Source organism: Homalodisca vitripennis, chromosome X (assembly GCF_021130785.1).
Source record: "Homalodisca vitripennis isolate AUS2020 chromosome X, UT_GWSS_2.1, whole genome shotgun sequence".
Taxonomy (NCBI): Eukaryota; Metazoa; Arthropoda; class Insecta; order Hemiptera; family Cicadellidae; genus Homalodisca; species Homalodisca vitripennis.
In genome coordinates, this window is record NC_060215.1 from 42881865 (window position 1) to 42900741 (window position 18877).

The window sequence follows — 18877 nt, forward strand, 5'->3', positions numbered from 1 at the left end:
GTTTGATCGTTTCGGGTGTTACTTTGTCCCAAACTTTTCTTGCACATGCGAGAGGCTTGAAGAATGTCTAACTTGATTTTTAGGGCGTCACAATCTTCAGTCAGTACGTACTCAACCAATAAACGTCTGTAAAAATGTTTTAGATTTTTTATGATCCCCTGGTCCATAGGCTGGACAACCGAAGTCATATTGGCAGGGAAAAAAATTACTTTAACATTTTCCATTACTGGAATCGTGTTGTGCGCAGTACAGTTGTCTATAAACAAAATAACTTTTCGTTTTTCTTTTATGAACTTTTTGTCTAAGTTCAACAACCATTTCTCAAAAAGGTGACTGGTCATCCAAGCTCTTGCGCTGTTCACATACTCCACTGGTTTTGATTTGACGTTCTTGAAACAACGGGGACTAGCCGACTTGCCAATCATTAGTAAAGGCAGCTTTTCTGATCCGTCCATGTTTGCACCAACCAGGAGAGTAATTCTCTCTTTACTCAGTTTTCCTCCGTGGCATTTTTCTTCTTTAAATGCGAGTATTTTGTCAGGGGTGCATTTAAAAAAAAGTCCCGTTTCATCAACATTGAAGATGTCCCTTTCATCCCGATCCTGAATCTTCTCCTCCAAATCTGTTTTCCATTGGTTGGCTTCTTGTTGATTAACGCTTCCACTTTCACCACAAATGGATTTGAACGAAATTTTGTTGCGATATTTGAAGCCGTCAAGCCACCCTGTACTAGCCTTAAAAATATTTTTTCCCCAATTCAGTAGCAAATTGTTCAGCTTTGATTCTTATGAGAGGACCACTCACTGGAATCTTCTTATCCCTAGTTTGTTTGAACCACTTTTAAAACACAATTGTCCAAATCTGGATTTTTCTGGCTCCCTTAATCTTTTCGGTCTTTAATGTTCTCACTTTCACTCCCGAGAATTTTTTCTTTATTCTTTAAGTAGGTGGACAATGTGTTAGGAGGAATTCCAAAGTCCTTGGCAATCTCAGATTTTTTCTTAACCCCCTTCTCTACTTCTTTGATTGCCGCTATTTTTTTGAGCCAAAGACAAAGTTTTGTATGTTCGAGGATTACGAGGCGACGACATTTTGCTCAACGAACAAAGAGTCAAAACACTAACAAATCATATGTAAAATTACGGAAGACATACAGCACTGTATGTAAAACAAACGACAAGCGAGAAAGTTCACACACCGGCACAGTTGTCAAGATAGACTAACCACGTGAAAACTAACGGTTGAATCAATTTACAAAACAAAGAGCTGGTGGGGAGTGGAGTGGGTGGGGTGGAGTGACCTTGCAGGCAGCGGAGCTTGTGCCAGTCGCGATGAGTCACGTCTACAAAACAATAGGCGCGGAAGCATACAGCCGAGCCGGCCGGCCTGGCGGGAGGGTGGCTAGATTTGTGTCCAATGGCCTTGAAGCAAGTGCCTTGCGAATAGAGAGAGTTGCAGCGTCTTTTTCGAGAATATTTCCACTTTAAAATCGGCATCGGGTTCGAATAAAAAAGTTCGAATTATCCAAAATAAACTTCGAATTAACCACGATATTTTTACATTACTTATATAGAAAATGCTAGGGACCAATATAAATATTCGAATTAAAGAAAAATTTCGAATTATAGAAGTTCGAATTTAACCAGGTTCCACTGTATATGATTTTCAAACTATGTGTTCTCATAATGTAAAACAGACTTTCGTCACTGAACCTTAGTTTTATTTTTATGCTTATCAACTGAAATAATTCTGTCCTAACATTATAACATGTCTTCATATTTGTTAAGTTGAATAGCCAATTTGGACTTAGCTTTGAACAAGGTAATACACTCGATTTTATTGTAACTGTTAATACACTAAAACTAATTAATTTACTATTGCAAACTTAGAAACTGAAACAGATTAGCATCAGATCAGTTGCCATCACACACAAGACTGATTTGACTGTGTTCTGTATATCAGTGATGATGTCTGAACTCTAAACCTTCCTATCACTCTGCAATGTCAACAATGACTTTCCAACTATAAACTGGTGATCATAACTTGTCAAGAAGGCTAGTAATTCTGTGTCTAGTTTGTAGCTGGTCATGTACCAAATAATGTTGGAATAAATTTACTCTTGGTTTTATTCTATTTAATTTTCATATATTTTTACTTTGTAACGACTGCCTGACCTCTGTACTAAAATATTACAGAAATTGAAGGTGATTCCAGAATATTAATATTCGAATTATCAATGAGACATCGAAGACGATATAAAATATTTTTTGATTAGTAAGCTCTGAGTGAATACTCAGTACGATTTATTACTGAATTGTTAACTATTAAATATTATCTGGTTTGTCTAAAATAAAATCACAGTTCTAAATAAAAATAATGGATTTTACAATGGCAAATTAATAAGTTCAAAGGTTCAGAATTTTCATCACTCTATTTTCCACAAAGAATTGACAAACCGTTTAGTAAATTTAAAAGGTCCTTTGGCAAACAAAATATTAATCAAATATATCAAACTAAAATCAGAGCTCTCTTCTGAAATAAAATAATAAAGTTTTCAAATAAAAATCAAATACCACTTGGAAATAACTAAAATAAAAATGTTCACTTCTGAGTTCACTCAAAATTCAAAATAAAAATTTAAACTTCTCTTTCCACTAGTTGAACCTTAACTTTCAAGTCTCTGCAATTCAGATTACAACTCTCTCAAAAAATTATCAATTCAAGGCAGTGAACCGCCTTCCTAAAAATTTAAAACTACCAGTACTAACTTGCCAAAGGATTACATATTCGTTTTTACCCTAACTTCTCACAATCTAATTTAAAATTAAATCCCAATATTTCGTTCCCAAAATTTTCATTTAATTTAAGTTTTAATAAAATAATCCAATGTAGCTTTAAAAACGCTACACCCAATAATTGCTCTGATTTACTATGTATGTATGTACTGTGCCAATGGCGCAGTGTAGCGGGTACAGTGGTTATTGCAAGATAACCAGATCAAGCAACGTCGAGCGTGGCTGCTGCTTGGATAGGTGACCGCTGAGCGATCCTGTCCTTGCAAGCGGCCCGCCTGCCCGGCCATTGGTGGTGGTACGGAAGTCACCTTTAAGCCGTTGGTCCCCAGGTTAAGTGTTAGAGAGGGCTTCTTAGCCCTAACTTCGCCTGGTAAAATAAGACATTCTTTATTTTTATGAGTTAATGAGTACCTTGTATTCATACATCATATATACATATCCCTGTTCCATAGCTAGATTCACCTGAGTCAGCAAACTGAGTTAGCAACTGCCTCAGGACATCAGGCTTACAGATTACTAACAAATTATTAATTATTTACAGGTAATCCAGAAGTAGGAGGAGATAGTGAAGGCAGAAGAGCAGAACGAAGAAGGAAAAAAAAAATTTAAAAAGATGAAGAGTTTCGTTCCAGGTAAACCTATTATATATTACAAAATAAAGGTATCTTGTAATATACCTAGTGTCCAAAAAATCCCGGGACTTGATTACGTTTATTAATAATTGCAAATTTAAGCCATCTTTGAATTGCTGTCATTATTTTTCAGTTGGATACATTTATGGAATTGAATGATACTGGGATTTCAAGCTCTACACTTGCAGTTATGAAAAAGACTGCACTCCAAGTACATCAAAAAGCTGACTGGGCCAGCAGAATCAATGGTAAAATATCACATTTCATCCTTTATTTTTCCTATTAACTTGTATTTTAGTCTCATCTTAGTCATCAATCGAGCCACAGCACATATTCCAAACCCTGATTTTCATGTTGTGTATTTTTTACAACTTTTCCAGAGCCACCTAACTTGAGATTCTTTCTCATTAACAAGGACGCACACTTCAGGCAAATTTAGTTCGTTCAGTAGCAAGTCTTGACACGGAGGTTTTAACAAAGTCCAAAATGCAACAGAACAATATATTTTTGCTTAGACAAGTCACTTAATGAATCAATAGAATTAAAAGAATATCTTGATTTTTTTTTTTTACAGCGGTTTTAGGTGTCTTCAACTTTTTTATATGCATATCAGTTGAAAACTTACATTCTGTGAGCCATTTGTGGGTTTTAAATATATCTTATTATAGTGCTCTGCCCCACGGAACCATATCTTTATATATACAGTGGAACTTGGATAATTCGAATCTCAAGGGACCAATAAAAAAATTCGAATTATCCAAAAATTCGAATCAAAAAAGTTAAGAATTAAAGGCTTAAAATAATGACACTTCACATCTTTACTGAAAACCTTTATTGAAAATAACATGAGTGGTTGTAAATGTATGTTTTTATGTGCATTTATACTAAGCAAAGTATGGTAAAACAGTGCAAAATTGAATCATGAATTATTTAAAAAATACACAATTACAGTATATGTTTATCAGTAAAAGAAAATAAGTTGAATGGTGATAAGTACAATATTATTTAATTTTTTCTAAAGAAGTCGGAAATCTTCAATTGTTTTCGAACGTTAAGTCTTTCAGAAGTGACAAAAGATTCTACCACATTCAATGAATTGAAAATAGACTCACTTACGTCATTTTTACTTTCAAAAAAAACGTCTAAGTTCCATGATGTGATGTGCTGCTTCGGCCGCACTCGGAACGTTTATTTCCGCCCCAACTGATGACTCACCGTCTTCGTCACTCGATGTCATGTCGCCATCTTGTTTATTGTTGAGCACTTCAGCGATGATCTCCGCGTCTGTTATCTCACCACATACTGCAACATCTTCATCCACGTTGACAAAATCTTCAAAAGAGATGGCAGGGTCAGTAATGACGTCCTCCCAGCCGTCAACTGAAGGTAACGCTTCCGCTATAATGTCGTTGGCTTTTTCGGCGTCGTCCTCCTTTTTTACAAAACCAGCTTTTTTAAAGCAATGTTTGATCGTTTCGGGTGTTACTTTGTCCCAAACTTTCTTGCACATGCGAGAGGCTTGAAGAATGTCTAACTTGATTTTTAGGGCGTCACAATCTTCAGTCAGTACGTACTCAACCAATAAACGTCTGTAAAAATGATGTTTTAGATTTTTTATGATCCCCTGGTCCATAGGCTGGACAACCGAAGTCATATTGGCAGGGAAAAAAATTACTTTAACATTTTTCCATTACTGGAATCGTGTTGTGCGCAGTACAGTTGTCTATAAACAAAATAACTTTTCGTTTTTCTTTTATGAACTTTTTGTCTAAGTTCAACAACCATTTCTCAAAAAGGTGACTGGTCATCCAAGCTCTTGCGCTGTTCACATACTCCACTGGTTTTGATTTGACGTTCTTGAAACAACGGGGACTAGCCGACTTGCCAATCATTAGTAAAGGCAGCTTTTCTGATCCGTCCATGTTTGCACCAACCAGGAGAGTAATTCTCTCTTTACTCAGTTTTCCTCCGTGGCATTTTTCTTCTTTAAATGCGAGTATTTTGTCAGGGGTGCATTTAAAAAAAAGTCCCGTTTCATCAACATTGAAGATGTCCCTTTCATCCCGATCCTGAATCATCTCCTCCAAATCTGTTTTCCATTGGTTGGCTTCTTGTTGATTAACGCTTCCACTTTCACCACAAATGGATTTGAACGAAATTTTGTTGCGATATTTGAAGCCGTCAAGCCACCCTGTACTAGCCTTAAAATATTTTTTTCCCCAATTCAGTAGCAAATTGTTCAGCTTTGATTCTTATGAGAGGACCACTCACTGGAATCTTCTTATCCCTAGTTTGTTTGAACCACTTTAAAACACAATTGTCCAAATCTGGATTTTCTGGCTCCCTTAATCTTTTCCGGTCTTTAATGTTCTCACTTTCACTCCCGAGAATTTTTTCTTTATTCTTTAAGTAGGTGGACAATGTGTTAGGAGGAATTCCAAAGTCCTTGGCAATCTCAGATTTTTTCTTAACCCCCTTCTCTACTTCTTTGATTGCCGCTATTTTTTGAGCCAAAGACAAAGTTTTGTATGTTCGAGGATTACGAGGCGACGACATTTTGCTCAACGAACAAAGAGTCAAACACTAACAAATCATATGTAAAATTACGGAAGACATACAGCACTGTATGTAAACAAACGACAAGCGAGAAAGTTCACACACCGGCACAGTTGTCAAGATAGACTAACCACGTGAAACTAACGGTTGAATCAATTTACAAAACAAAGAGCTGGTGGGGAGTGGAGTGGGTGGGGTGGAGTGACCTTGCAGGCAGCGGAGCTTGTGCCAGTCGCGATGAGTCACGTCTACAAAACAATAGGCGCGGAAGCATACAGCCGAGCCGGCCGGCCTGGCGGGAGGGTGGCTAGATTTGTGTCCAATGGCCTTGAAGCAAGTGCCTTGCGAATAGAGAGAGTGCAGCGTCTTTTCGAGAATATTTCCACTTTAAAATCGGCATCGGGTTCGAATAAAAAGTTCGAATTATCCAAAATAAACTTCGAATTAACCACGATATTTTTACATTACTTATATAGAAAATGCTAGGGACCAATATAAATATTCGAATTAAAGAAGATTTCGAATTATAGAAGTTCGAATTAACCAGGTTCCACTGTATATGATTTTCAAACTATGTGTTCTCATAATGTAAAACAGACTTTCGTCACTGAACCTTAGTTTTATTTTTATGCTTATCAACTGAAATAATTCTGTCCTAACATTATAACATGTCTTCATATTTGTTAAGTTGAATAGCCAATTTGGACTTAGCTTTGAACAAGGTAATACACTCGATTTTATTGTAACTGTTAATACACTAAAACTAATTAATTTACTATTGCAAACTTAGAAACTGAAACAGATTAGCATCAGATCAGTTGCCATCACACACAAGACTGATTTGACTGTGTTCTGTATATCAGTGATGATGTCTGAACTCTAAACCTTCCTATCACTCTGCAATGTCAACAATGACTTTCCAACTATAAACTGGTGATCATAACTTGTCAAGATGGCTAGTAATTCTGTGTCTAGTTTGTAGCTGGTCATGTACCAAATAATGTTGGAATAAATTTACTCTTGGTTTTATTCTATTTAATTTTCATATATTTTTACTTTGTAACGACTGCCTGACCTCTGTACTAAAATATTACAGAAATTGAAGGTGATTCCAGAATATTAATATTCGAATTATCAATGAGACATCGAAGACGATATAAAATATTTTTTGATTAGTAAGCTCTGAGTGAATACTCAGTACGATTTATTACTGAATTGTTAACTATTAAATATTATCTGGTTTGTCTAAAATAAAATCACAGTTCTAAATAAAAATAATGGATTTTACAATGGAAAATTAATAAGTTCAAAGGTTCAGAATTTTCATCACTCTATTTTCCACAAAGAATTGACAAACCGTTTAGTAAATTTAAAAGGTCCTTTGGCAAACAAAATATTAATCAAATATATCAAACTAAAAATCAGAGCTCTCTTCTGAAATAAAATAATAAAGTTTTCAAATAAAAATCAAATACCACTTGGAAATAACTAAAATAAAAATGTTCACTTCTGAGTTCACTCAAAATTCAAAATAAAAATTTAAACTTCTCTTTCCACTAGTTGAACCTTAACTTTCAAGTCTCTGCAATTCAGATTACAACTCTCTCAAAAAATTATCAATTCAAGGCAGTGAACCGCCTTCCTAAAAATTTAAAACTACCAGTACTAACTTGCCAAAGGATTACATATTCGTTTTTACCCTAACTTCTCACAATCTAATTTAAAATTAAATCCCAATATTTCGTTCCCAAAATTTTCATTTAATTTAAGTTTTAATAAAATAATCCAATGTAGCTTTAAAAACGCTACACCCAATAATTGCTCTGATTTACTATGTATGTATGTACTGTGCCAATGGCGCAGTGTAGCGGGTACAGTGGTTATTGCAAGATAACCAGATCAAGCAACGTCGAGCGTGGCTGCTGCTTGGATAGGTGACCGCTGAGCGATCCTGTCCTTGCAAGCGGCCCGCCTGCCCGGCCATTGGTGGTGGTACGGAAGTCACCTTTAAGCCGTTGGTCCCCAGGTTAAGTGTTAGAGAGGGCTTCTTAGCCCTAACTTCGCCTGGTAAAATAAGACATTCTTTATTTTTATGAGTTAATGAGTACCTTGTATTCATACATCATATATACATATCCCTGTTCCATAGCTAGATTCACCTGAGTCAGCAAACTGAGTTAGCAACTGCCTCAGGACATCAGGCTTACAGATTACTAACAAATTATTAATTATTTACAGGTAATCCAGAAGTAGGAGGAGATAGTGAAGGCAGAAGAGCAGAACGAAGAAGGAAAAAAAATTTAAAAAAGATGAAGAGTTTCGTTCCAGGTAAACCTATTATATATTACAAAATAAAGGTATCTTGTAATATACCTAGTGTCCAAAAAATCCCGGGACTTGATTACGTTTATTAATAATTGCAAATTTAAGCCATCTTTGAATTGCTGTCATTATTTTTCAGTTGGATACATTTATGGAATTGAATGATACTGGGATTTCAAGCTCTACACTTGCCGTTATGAAAAAGGCTGCACTCCAAGTACATCAAAAAGCTGACTGGGCCAGCAGAATCAATGGTAAAATATCACATTTCATCCTTTATTTTTCCTATTAACTTGTATTTTAGTCTCATCTTAGTCATCAATCGAGCCACAGCACATATTCCAAACCCTGATTTTCATGTTGTGTATTTTTACAACTTTTCCAGAGCCACCTAACTTGAGATTCTTTCTCATTAACAAGGACGCACACTTCAGGCAGATTTAGTTCGTTCAGTAGCAAGTCTTGACACGGAGGTTTTAACAAAGTCCAAAATGCAACAGAACAATATATTTTTGCTTAGACAAGTCACTTAATGAATCAATAGAATTAAAAGAATATCTTGATTTTTTTTTTTTACAGCGGTTTTAGGTGTCTTCAACTTTTTTATATGCATATCAGTTGAAAACTTACATTCTGTGAGCCATTTGTGGATTTTAAATATATCTTATTATAGTGCTCTGCCCCACGGAACCATATCTTTATATACAGGGTGAGTTTTTTAAAGTGATCCAATAGCTAACTTTTTAATTACACGACTTAGCACCACACTTTAAATTTGGAACTTGCTCAATTTTAAGTTTCACTCAGGGATACACTTTCAGATTTTTTGAAGATGGCCGCCATTTTCCAATATGGCGGTCAACTTTAAAATCTCTTATGGAACACCCTGTATTTTATGTTGTTTTTAGATTCTACTCAACAAAATAATACATTATTGCTTTTGAGAGTTTTTCAATATCTCTAATGGTTCAGGAGCTACGTGGACTGGAAGTTGTCATAATTTTTGCCAATATGGCGGCCAACTTTAAAATATTTTATGGAAAACCCTGTATTTTATGTTGTTTTTATATTCTACACTACAAAATAAGACATTTTTGTGTTTTAGAGTTTTTCTATATCTCTAATGGTTCAGGAGCTACGTGGACTGCAAGTTTTTATCATCAGTCCGAAAAAATCCGAAAACTTGCAGTCCACGTAGCTCCTGAATACACTCGATTTTATTGTAACTGTTAATACACTAAAACTAATTAATTTACTATTGAAAACTTAGAAACTGAAACAGATTAGCATCAGATCAGTTGCCATCACACACAAGACTGATTTGACTGTGTTCTGTATATCAGTGATGATGTCTGAACTCTAAACCTTCCTATCACTCTGCAATGTCAACAATGACTTTCCAACTATAAACTGGTGATCATAACTTGTCAAGATGGCTAGTAATTCTGTGTCTAGTTTGTAGCTGGTCATGTACCAAATAATGTTGGAATAAATTTACTCTTGGTTTTATTCTATTTAATTTTCATATATTTTTACTTTGTAACGACTGCCTGACCTCTGTACTAAAATATTACAGAAATTGAAGGTGATTCCAGAATATTAATATTCGAATTATCAATGAGACATCGAAGACGATATAAAATATTTTTTGATTAGTAAGCTCTGAGTGAATACTCAGTACGATTTATTACTGAATTGTTAACTATTAAATATTATCTGGTTTGTCTAAAATAAAATCACAGTTCTAAATAAAAATAATGGATTTTACAATGGCAAATTAATAAGTTCAATGGTTCAGAATTTTCATCCCTCTATTTTCCACAAAGAATTGACAAATCGTTTAGGTCCTTTGGCAAACAAAATATTAATCAAATATATCAAACTAAAAATCAGAACTCTCTTCTGAAATAAAATAATAAAGTTTTCAAATAAAAATCAAATACCACTTGGAAATAACTAAAATAAAAATGTTCACTTCTGAGTTCACTCAAAATTCAAAATAAAAATTTAAACTTCTCTTTCCACTAGTTGAACCTTAACTTTCAAGTCTCTGCAATTCAGATTACAACTCTCTCAAAAAATTATCAATTCAAGGCAGTGAACCGCCTTCCTAAAACATCAAAAAGCTGACTGGGCCAGCATAATCAATGGTAAAATATCACATTTCATCCTTTATTTTTCCTATTAACTTGTATTTTAGTCTCATCTTAGTCATCAATCGAGCCACAGCACATATTCCAATTGAAATGAAAAAAAAGATGAAGAGTTTCGTTCCCAGCCCTTATATAGGTAAACCTTCTTTGCTTCTTAACTCTTATGTTAGAACACTTAAGACACTAAGATTTAGTCAAAAGCTAAAGTGTTGATCTGGAAAAATTGAAGATATACATTGGTAGTTTACATTCACAGGTGTTTCTGAATTATTTATATTTGGTGAACCAATTTTGCGTAATATGTGTAAAGTAAAATATGTTACAAAGTGGATATGTGCACCACCACCATTTTGAGTCTTGTATTAGCTACTATTGGTAGGCATATTGTCAACAAAACATTTTGTGCACACAGTTTTGTATGTATTTTTTTAACAAAACTACATAAATAAATCCATTTCCCTCTTGGCAGAGTCCTACTTATGTAGCCTAATCTTATGTATGGTTGGGATATACCTACTAAAGTCAGGATAGCAATATTAGGCTAAACCGATATGCTTGAGTTAATCGTTGTTTATTGAGAAAAGCAAATAAAACTGGTTATATTTGACAATCAACTACTGTATAATAGTTACCATTACAAATCTAGAATGCTTAAACAGCTTACTGGGTTTATATTAGAGCTGGTGGATAGCGTGACTTCTAAAGATCAAGAAGCTAAACCAAACTTGGAAATCAGACATAGAATTTTGATTAACTTTTAGGTTATATACTAAGATGGCGCCTTCCCTCTCCAGAGGAGACGGAGCCTCCCCTACCATGCACCCCAGTTGTTCTGGGTCTCTCATTAGCTAGAGGGCTCAGCCCATGTGAGGCCTCCTCTGCCCCATTCAGGGGTTCTGGTAACAATTTTTGTTCACCACATGTGATCTGTCAGGACAGAATTGGTTTTCCACAGAAATCCATTAGTGGTAAGCTGATATTCCGGATGATGGCTTTTGTCAGGTTATATTTTACTGCCTCGTGTTCCCTTAACCCATTGCGGATCAACGACGTGAGGGTGACGCGGAGCGAGGCGTGGACCAAAAGCACAATGACGTGACCCTCACACGGATGACATGGTACGGATGATGACTCATTTGTTTTGAGCGTTTATCGCTGTTATAAGCCTCGGAGATATTTATAGTCCATTTTCCTGGACTGGCTTCCTATCTTATCTCTGGTAACCGTCCACAAATACTCCCCTCGTTATCGGTCAATAACGTTATTATTTGCGACAAATTGTTTGTCTAAAGTTTACAGTCGTGGCGTTCGATTTTCCTTTGCCTCGTGTACGTAAATAAAATAGGTGACAATTTACGATCATCTGAATTAGATAGACTATTATTAGAAAGTGGAAGTGATGAAAGTGATACCGATAATGTTATTGAGGATGGAGACGGTTCTATCACGCGTATTTGTCCACGTTTTCATAAATACGCGGATACTAATATTGACTATCACACCAAAATCCACTACTAAGACAAAAGACAGTCTCAGTACAGTGTAAATATTTAGTAAATATTAGATTAGTTGTTTCTTGAAGTGACAATTTTATTAGAAACATTTTTTTGTTGTGTAAAACATTTGATCCGTCCTACATCAAGCAGCTACAACACGCAAAAAAAACGTTAGTAAAAATGTTACGTACCTGTATTTTAACATTTTTTCTAATATAATATGATCTGTATAATGTTTATATAACATAAATAACAACATAAACAAACAAAACATGTATAATTAGCGAGCGCGCTAAGCAGGCAGGTAGACGTGCAAACACTGCGGGTGCTGCGTTGTAATACGGATTAATTCGTACTCTAAGGCCCGCGCGCGCGCGCCGTTTTCACGATCCGCAATGGGTTAATGATGTCAATGTCTAAATACATATATTGTAATTCCTGAAATCCTGTGAACCTCAAATAAATCCTTATAAGCCTACCCTACATATTTTTAGTTCAAAATTTTATTTTTAAATAAAATAAACATATCTACAATCACTTTAAGTGTCACTGGAAGATAAAGATGATGCTTAAAATGACCTCCTTTGTTCAAAATGCACGCGTTCAGGCGTCTTCTCATCGAGTTTCGGACCCGTTCACAAACTCCAGGTGTCTGCTTAATGGTGTCTATTCCAATAGAAATGTTTAATCGGAGTTCTTCAATGGTATCTATTGGGGAAGAGTAAACTAATGTTTTTAAATGTCCCCAAAGGTAAAAGGCCAAAAGATTTAAGTTCGGTGATTTTGCTGGCCATGAAATTGGTCCACCTCGGCCTATCCATTGATTTGTGAAACTCTCATTTAGGTGTCCACGAACAGCCAGAGAGTAGTGCGCAGGTTCCCCGTCATGCATAAACCACATGTTTTGGTGCAAATGCAGAGGTAGATCATCAAGCAGGTTAGGTAGCTCGTCTCTTAAAAAGTTCAAGTACACCACGCCATTAAGCCTGGGAAAAAGCACGAATACGACTAAATGATCTGCTAAGATTCCAGCCCAAACATGTACTGAAAACTGATGTTGTGGGCGATTAGGTTTGATAGCATGAGGATTTCTGTCTGCCCAAGTGTGGTTTTTATGGAAGTTAATGATAGCTATTAAACTACATTGTATTAACCCTTAAAGCACCGTAAGCGCATATGCGCGCGAGGATCGACTTTGCTCCGAACGCCGTAAGCGCGTAGACGCGCAATATACTTGTTTTTACTATTTTGCACTGTTAGTTCAGAGTTTGTCCGCTAGACTGTGAGGGGTGTATGTTACAGTAGTGTAGCGGGGCTGTGCCACATCACGTGACAATCTTTGTGTTTAACGATCGATACTGAACCGGTTTTTGTTGAACAGCTGGCAGTTTGGCAGTATTGCTCAACGCCGCAAGCGCATTTATGCGTACGTCACTGCCTCGCCGCGCGCCGGGCAGCTCTTGTGTTCTTCTTCATATCCTGTTGAAGCAGTGCGAATAGTTGATCGGTAAACTACTGTGTAGTTTTATGTGTTATATGATCATCTTTTTATGAAAGTTATATATTTATAAACTTTTGAAATAAACAGTTTCTTGAATGGCGATAAAAGTCTTTTTTCCTCGTAGAAATATTTTTACTCCTTATATTTATAATTATGTATAATTATTGTATGTATAATTATGTATAATTTCTCTTGTTCAGAAATTCTACATTTATGTTAATTTTTTTTATTTAGGCTTGTTTTTACTCCAATAAGTGTTACAATATTTTATTTACTTCTATAAACATTTGAAAACCATTTTGTAATTATTATAAAAATAACACCCGTTAGAGGACTAAGAATTTGGAAAATATTTGGTTTTCAAATTTTTGGCATGTAAATTTAATTTTTTATTATAACTTTGTATTAAATATGTAATATACTTATTTTCTAGTTCTATTCTAGTACATATAAGCACGCAATGTCATCATTGATATACATAATAATAAAAGGAAACAGTAAGCATTGGGTAAAATTTATAAAGGAGCTGGAACGCTACATAGTAAATCATGTGTATTTTGGGCAATAAATATGATAAAAGATATTTTTTTGCAGTTTCTATTTTATTTTGTTACCTAAAAAAAGAAATTAAAATTAGCGTTGAGAAAATCTAATTTTAATTTTTTATAATAAATGAGCGCTAATCCAGAGTTTAGCTGAAACTGTTTGGCGCTTTAAGGGTTAAAAAAGTTTGGATCAGCACATTTTCCCAGAAGCCATAGACAAAAATAACACGGGGAGCGTAGTCTTGTGGCAAAAGAATTTGGACATGCTGGAAGTGGTATGGGTGTAACTGGTACTCGTATAGTATTCTCCAAATACTAGATTGGCTGACATTGAACTGTAATGATAATTCTCTAGTGCTCTTTTCAGGATAATCAGAAATTTCATTAAGAACGAACTCTTCTAATTCAACAGTCCTACATGATCGGGCGATGCGTGCATTACTATGCTCCGAAGACTTCAAAGAACCTGTTTCAGAAAGGCGTTGATGAATAGTTTCAAAAAATCTCGCGCTTAGACACCTGCGGTTAGGAAAGTTCTCTTGATACAGACGTCTTGCTGCAGTAATATTGCAGCGTCCCAAACCATACATTAAAGAATAGAATAGAATATATTTTTATTGCGTTGACAATATATATTACATTGTATTGCAATAGTCAATAATACCAATTTTTTACGGTATTTATCTTAAAAACTAAATCCATTCAATCGACTTTCCATACAGTTGCACGCAGGCACACATTCATACACATACAAAAAAAACAAAATTCATAATTCGTGGGATCAACCCCCCCAGGATTGCAACACCGCCGCGAATATCAATCCCAAGTGTGCTCCATGAACTCGCCAACTGAGTAAAAAGCACAAGACACCAGGTAGTGTTTTAATTGGGTTTTAAATTATTTTGGATTTGTTTCTAAATTTAGTGTTTCAGGGAGATTGTTAATGAATTTGATCCCAGCTTGAGAAGGGAGGCATTCAAATGCTGCTGTTCTATGCTGTCGGGCTCGAAAGCGCCCCCGAGCTCTTGTCTCGTATTTGTGTATATCACTGCCCTGCATCAATATACACTGAAATCGACAGTAAAATGAAGTCTCTAAAATATACAAGCTGGGTAGAGTTAGCAAGTTGAGCTCTCCCTGAAGGCACTTCGACATGACTCTCTGTTGTTCAATTTTGCGATGATTCGAACAGCTTTTTTTCTGCAGTCTGAATACTCTTTTCAAGTTTGATATGGCACAACTGCCCACAGAGAAATTCCGTACGACAGGTATGGAAATATTAATCCATAGTAAGCCATCATTAAGACATCAGACGTACAAAACTTTGATAAATTTCGAAGGACAAAAATTCCAGTTGCCAATTTAGCACATACACTTTCAATGTGAACTTTCCAGGTTAACCCTTTATCTAGGTGTATTCCTAGAAATTTAGCAGAATCAGTTTCTTCCAGAACAATGTTATCCATCATTACTGTTGGGGTTTCATAAGTATTCAACCCACGTAAACAGAAGTTGATGTAATTTGTCTTTTCATGATTAGTTTTGAGATTATTTACCAGAAAATTTTGAATGCAGGAATTAAGATCAATGAAGGTTTGAATCTCCAAAGAAGTTAGAGAATCAGCCCGGAAACAGAGAGTCGTGTCATCTGCGTATTGAATGATTTTCCCATATAAGGCTGACACATGGATATTATTCACATAAATCAAGAAAAGGACAGGACCCAAGATTGATCCCTGTGGGACTCCTTGGTATATTCCAATAGTACTTGATACTGCATTCTGGACCTGAACACATTGACTTCTACTGCTCAAGTATGAGTGGAGCCACTGGTGTGCTGTCCCTCATACACCACAGCCTTCCAGCTTGTGTAGCAATATACCATGATTAACAGTATCAATCGCTTTTGAGAGATCAAGAAAGACACTGAGCGTTCTTTGGTGTGTCTCAAAGCCATCCACAATAAAGTCTACAAGTTGTGTGATTGCTCCAAAAGTTGATCTTCCTGGTCTGAAACCAAATTGTTGATCAGACAAAATTTTGTGTTTGTCAAGAAAATTAAGAAGTCGGTCCAGGAATAGTTTTTTCAAAAATTTTGCTAAAAACAGGTAAAATTGAAATTGGTCGATAGTTATCCGCTATCTTTGGATCGCCTTTTTTGAAAACAGGTACGACTTTTGCCAATTGGAGTGCGGATGGGAATGTGCCAGTTTCGAAAGAAACATTTATGATTTTTGTCAATGGGCTTAATATGTGCTGATAACATTGTTTTATAAGCCACATTGATATGCCATTTATGTCATTGGAAGTTTTAGCTGAAAAACTTCTTACAATACGTCCCACTTCGTCCTCACACACAGGGGCCAGAACCATAGATGAAGCAGGGGTATGTGTGGTGACTGTATCCAGTTCCAATTCACGATCAGCATCAAGAGAACCAGCCACTGAGGAGAAACATTTATTAAATTCCAAAGCTATTGCATTTGGATCGGTTAATTTTATCCCATCAGCATCAAGCTGAATGGATTTTGAAGATGCTTTATTTGTTGAGTTTTTTTATAATGTTCCAAGCTGTCTTAGAAAAGTTAGATGACTGTTTTAGGTTTATTGTTTATTTCGTATGATTTTGCAGCAGTTATTACTTTTTTATAAATTCTTTTGTAATTTCTATAGAATGATTTGAATCTATAATCATTAGTGTTCCTGAATATTTCATTATAGAATTTTAGTTTAAATGCATGTCTGCTAATTCAGAGTTTGAATACACATGAATATTACCTTCCATTTTTAATAAATAAAACACACAACACAAAATCATTAATAAAATGGATGAAAATAACTGGTTAAAATACTTAACACAAACACACAGTATCTTTACAGTTGTTGTTTTTTTCAATAATGAGGTGACATATGTCATCTAATAATAAATGCCCAGACGATTATTTATTATTTTAAAATGTTTAAACAGCTGTTGTTTAAATGATTAATTATTACCAGCTGTTACTAATCAGATACTCATTTCTTATTATAAAACAGCAAAAGTTTGCTGTGTAGTGTAATACGTGAAGAGTCAATTTCATAACTTTTTTACACATTTAGTTAACTTTGCTTATTATGGTTGTTTTTAGAATTAAATTCTCTACAATCTATATTAGAAAAACAATTTGTTTATTGGTCATTTAACAATGTTATTGGACATCAAACATTTAAGGCGGTACTTTTGTTATTAGATTTTTTTTAAATTTCATACTTTTTCTCAAACTGTTCACACTACAACCTCTAGAGTGGTTTTATTTGATTTTCAGGTGATTTTCCTTATAAATCCACCTTATTTAAGTTAAAAAGTAAGAACCATACATATCAGAATCACTTAATTTCACCAGGTGAACTGAAACCAAAGCAAAATCTTTCGCCAGCCATTACTCACTAATGGAGCGTTTCCAAACCTACCTTTATATAACATTTTTTCTTATTTTTAGCTCTACAGTCACGTCTTAAAATATTTTACCATATTTCTGACTCACCCTGTATACTAAGATGGTGCCTTCCCTCTCCAGAGGAGACGGAGCATCCCCTACCATGCACCCCAGTTTTTCTGGGTCTCTCATTAGCTAGAGGGCTCAGCCCATGTGAGGCCTCCTCTGCCCCTTATTCAGGGTTTCTGGTAACAATTTTGCTTCACCACAAGTGATCTGTCAGGACAGAATTGGTTTTCCACAGAAATCCATTAATGGTAAGCTGATATCCCGGATGATGGCTTTTGTCAGGTTATATTTTACTGCCTCGTGTTCCCTTAATGATGTCAATGTCTAATGCATATTGTAATTCCTGAAATCCTGTGAACCTCAAATAAATCCTTATACGCCTACCCACATCTGGATGCCAGACCTGGATCATGCTAAGTACCATCTGCATTCCTAGTCACTTTAAGAGTCTAAGAAAGGATACTATTTAAGCCGATGCTGAACAAAGGTATCTGTCTGCTTTCTAAAACTGACTTAGAATGTGAAGTAAAGTAATATATAACACTAATATATGCACAACATTACAACTGTATTTAACACTTCACATTCACAGCAACTTTTAAAGACCTATGTAATATTTGAATCCAAAATATAGATTACTAACAAATTATTAATTATTTACAGGTAATCCATCAGCCAGGAAACTTCGGTAGATGTGTTTTAAACAGAAAAGAAGAAAGAGGTAGTGAAGGCAGAATCGAAGAAAGAGGAGGGAACAGATGAAGAGTTTCGTCAAAACAATACAGCCTCCATCATACACAGTGTTTGTATATGTCATCATTAAAGTTGAAAATGTCCTATTACAAACTGGAGTTTATTTTAAACCAACAAACCACCTAAAATACTTTCAATTCAGTAGTGGCCACCCTAACAATGGCAACAGATCTATCCCATGTAGCCAAGCAATAAGAGAACAGTGCATATGCTCCAATGAGAATGTATTGAATACTTTTAATAAGAACATAATCAATTATTGTGCAGCACGGATAATCAAGGAACCTAGTCTGGAACAAAATCTGATGTTCTAGTTTCTCAAAACAACATTTAACTATGGCCTTTAGCATCTAAATTTCATATTAAAAATGGCTTCAAAATTTGATGAGTCTCCTTGTACAAAGGATTCCTCAATACCTCCCACTGCCAACTTTAAACAACCCCCTAATCTGAATAAAGTTACTTATTAGTCCTAAAATCCCTGATCCCAACACACCAAATATTAAAAACAATCCCAGTACAACTAACTACCATATCATCCATAGCTACATAATAATCAAAAATATAAAACATGTTCCAGAAGTATTTAAGATAAAAAACAGCTCTATAGAAAATATCTGTTATCAACTTAAATGCCCA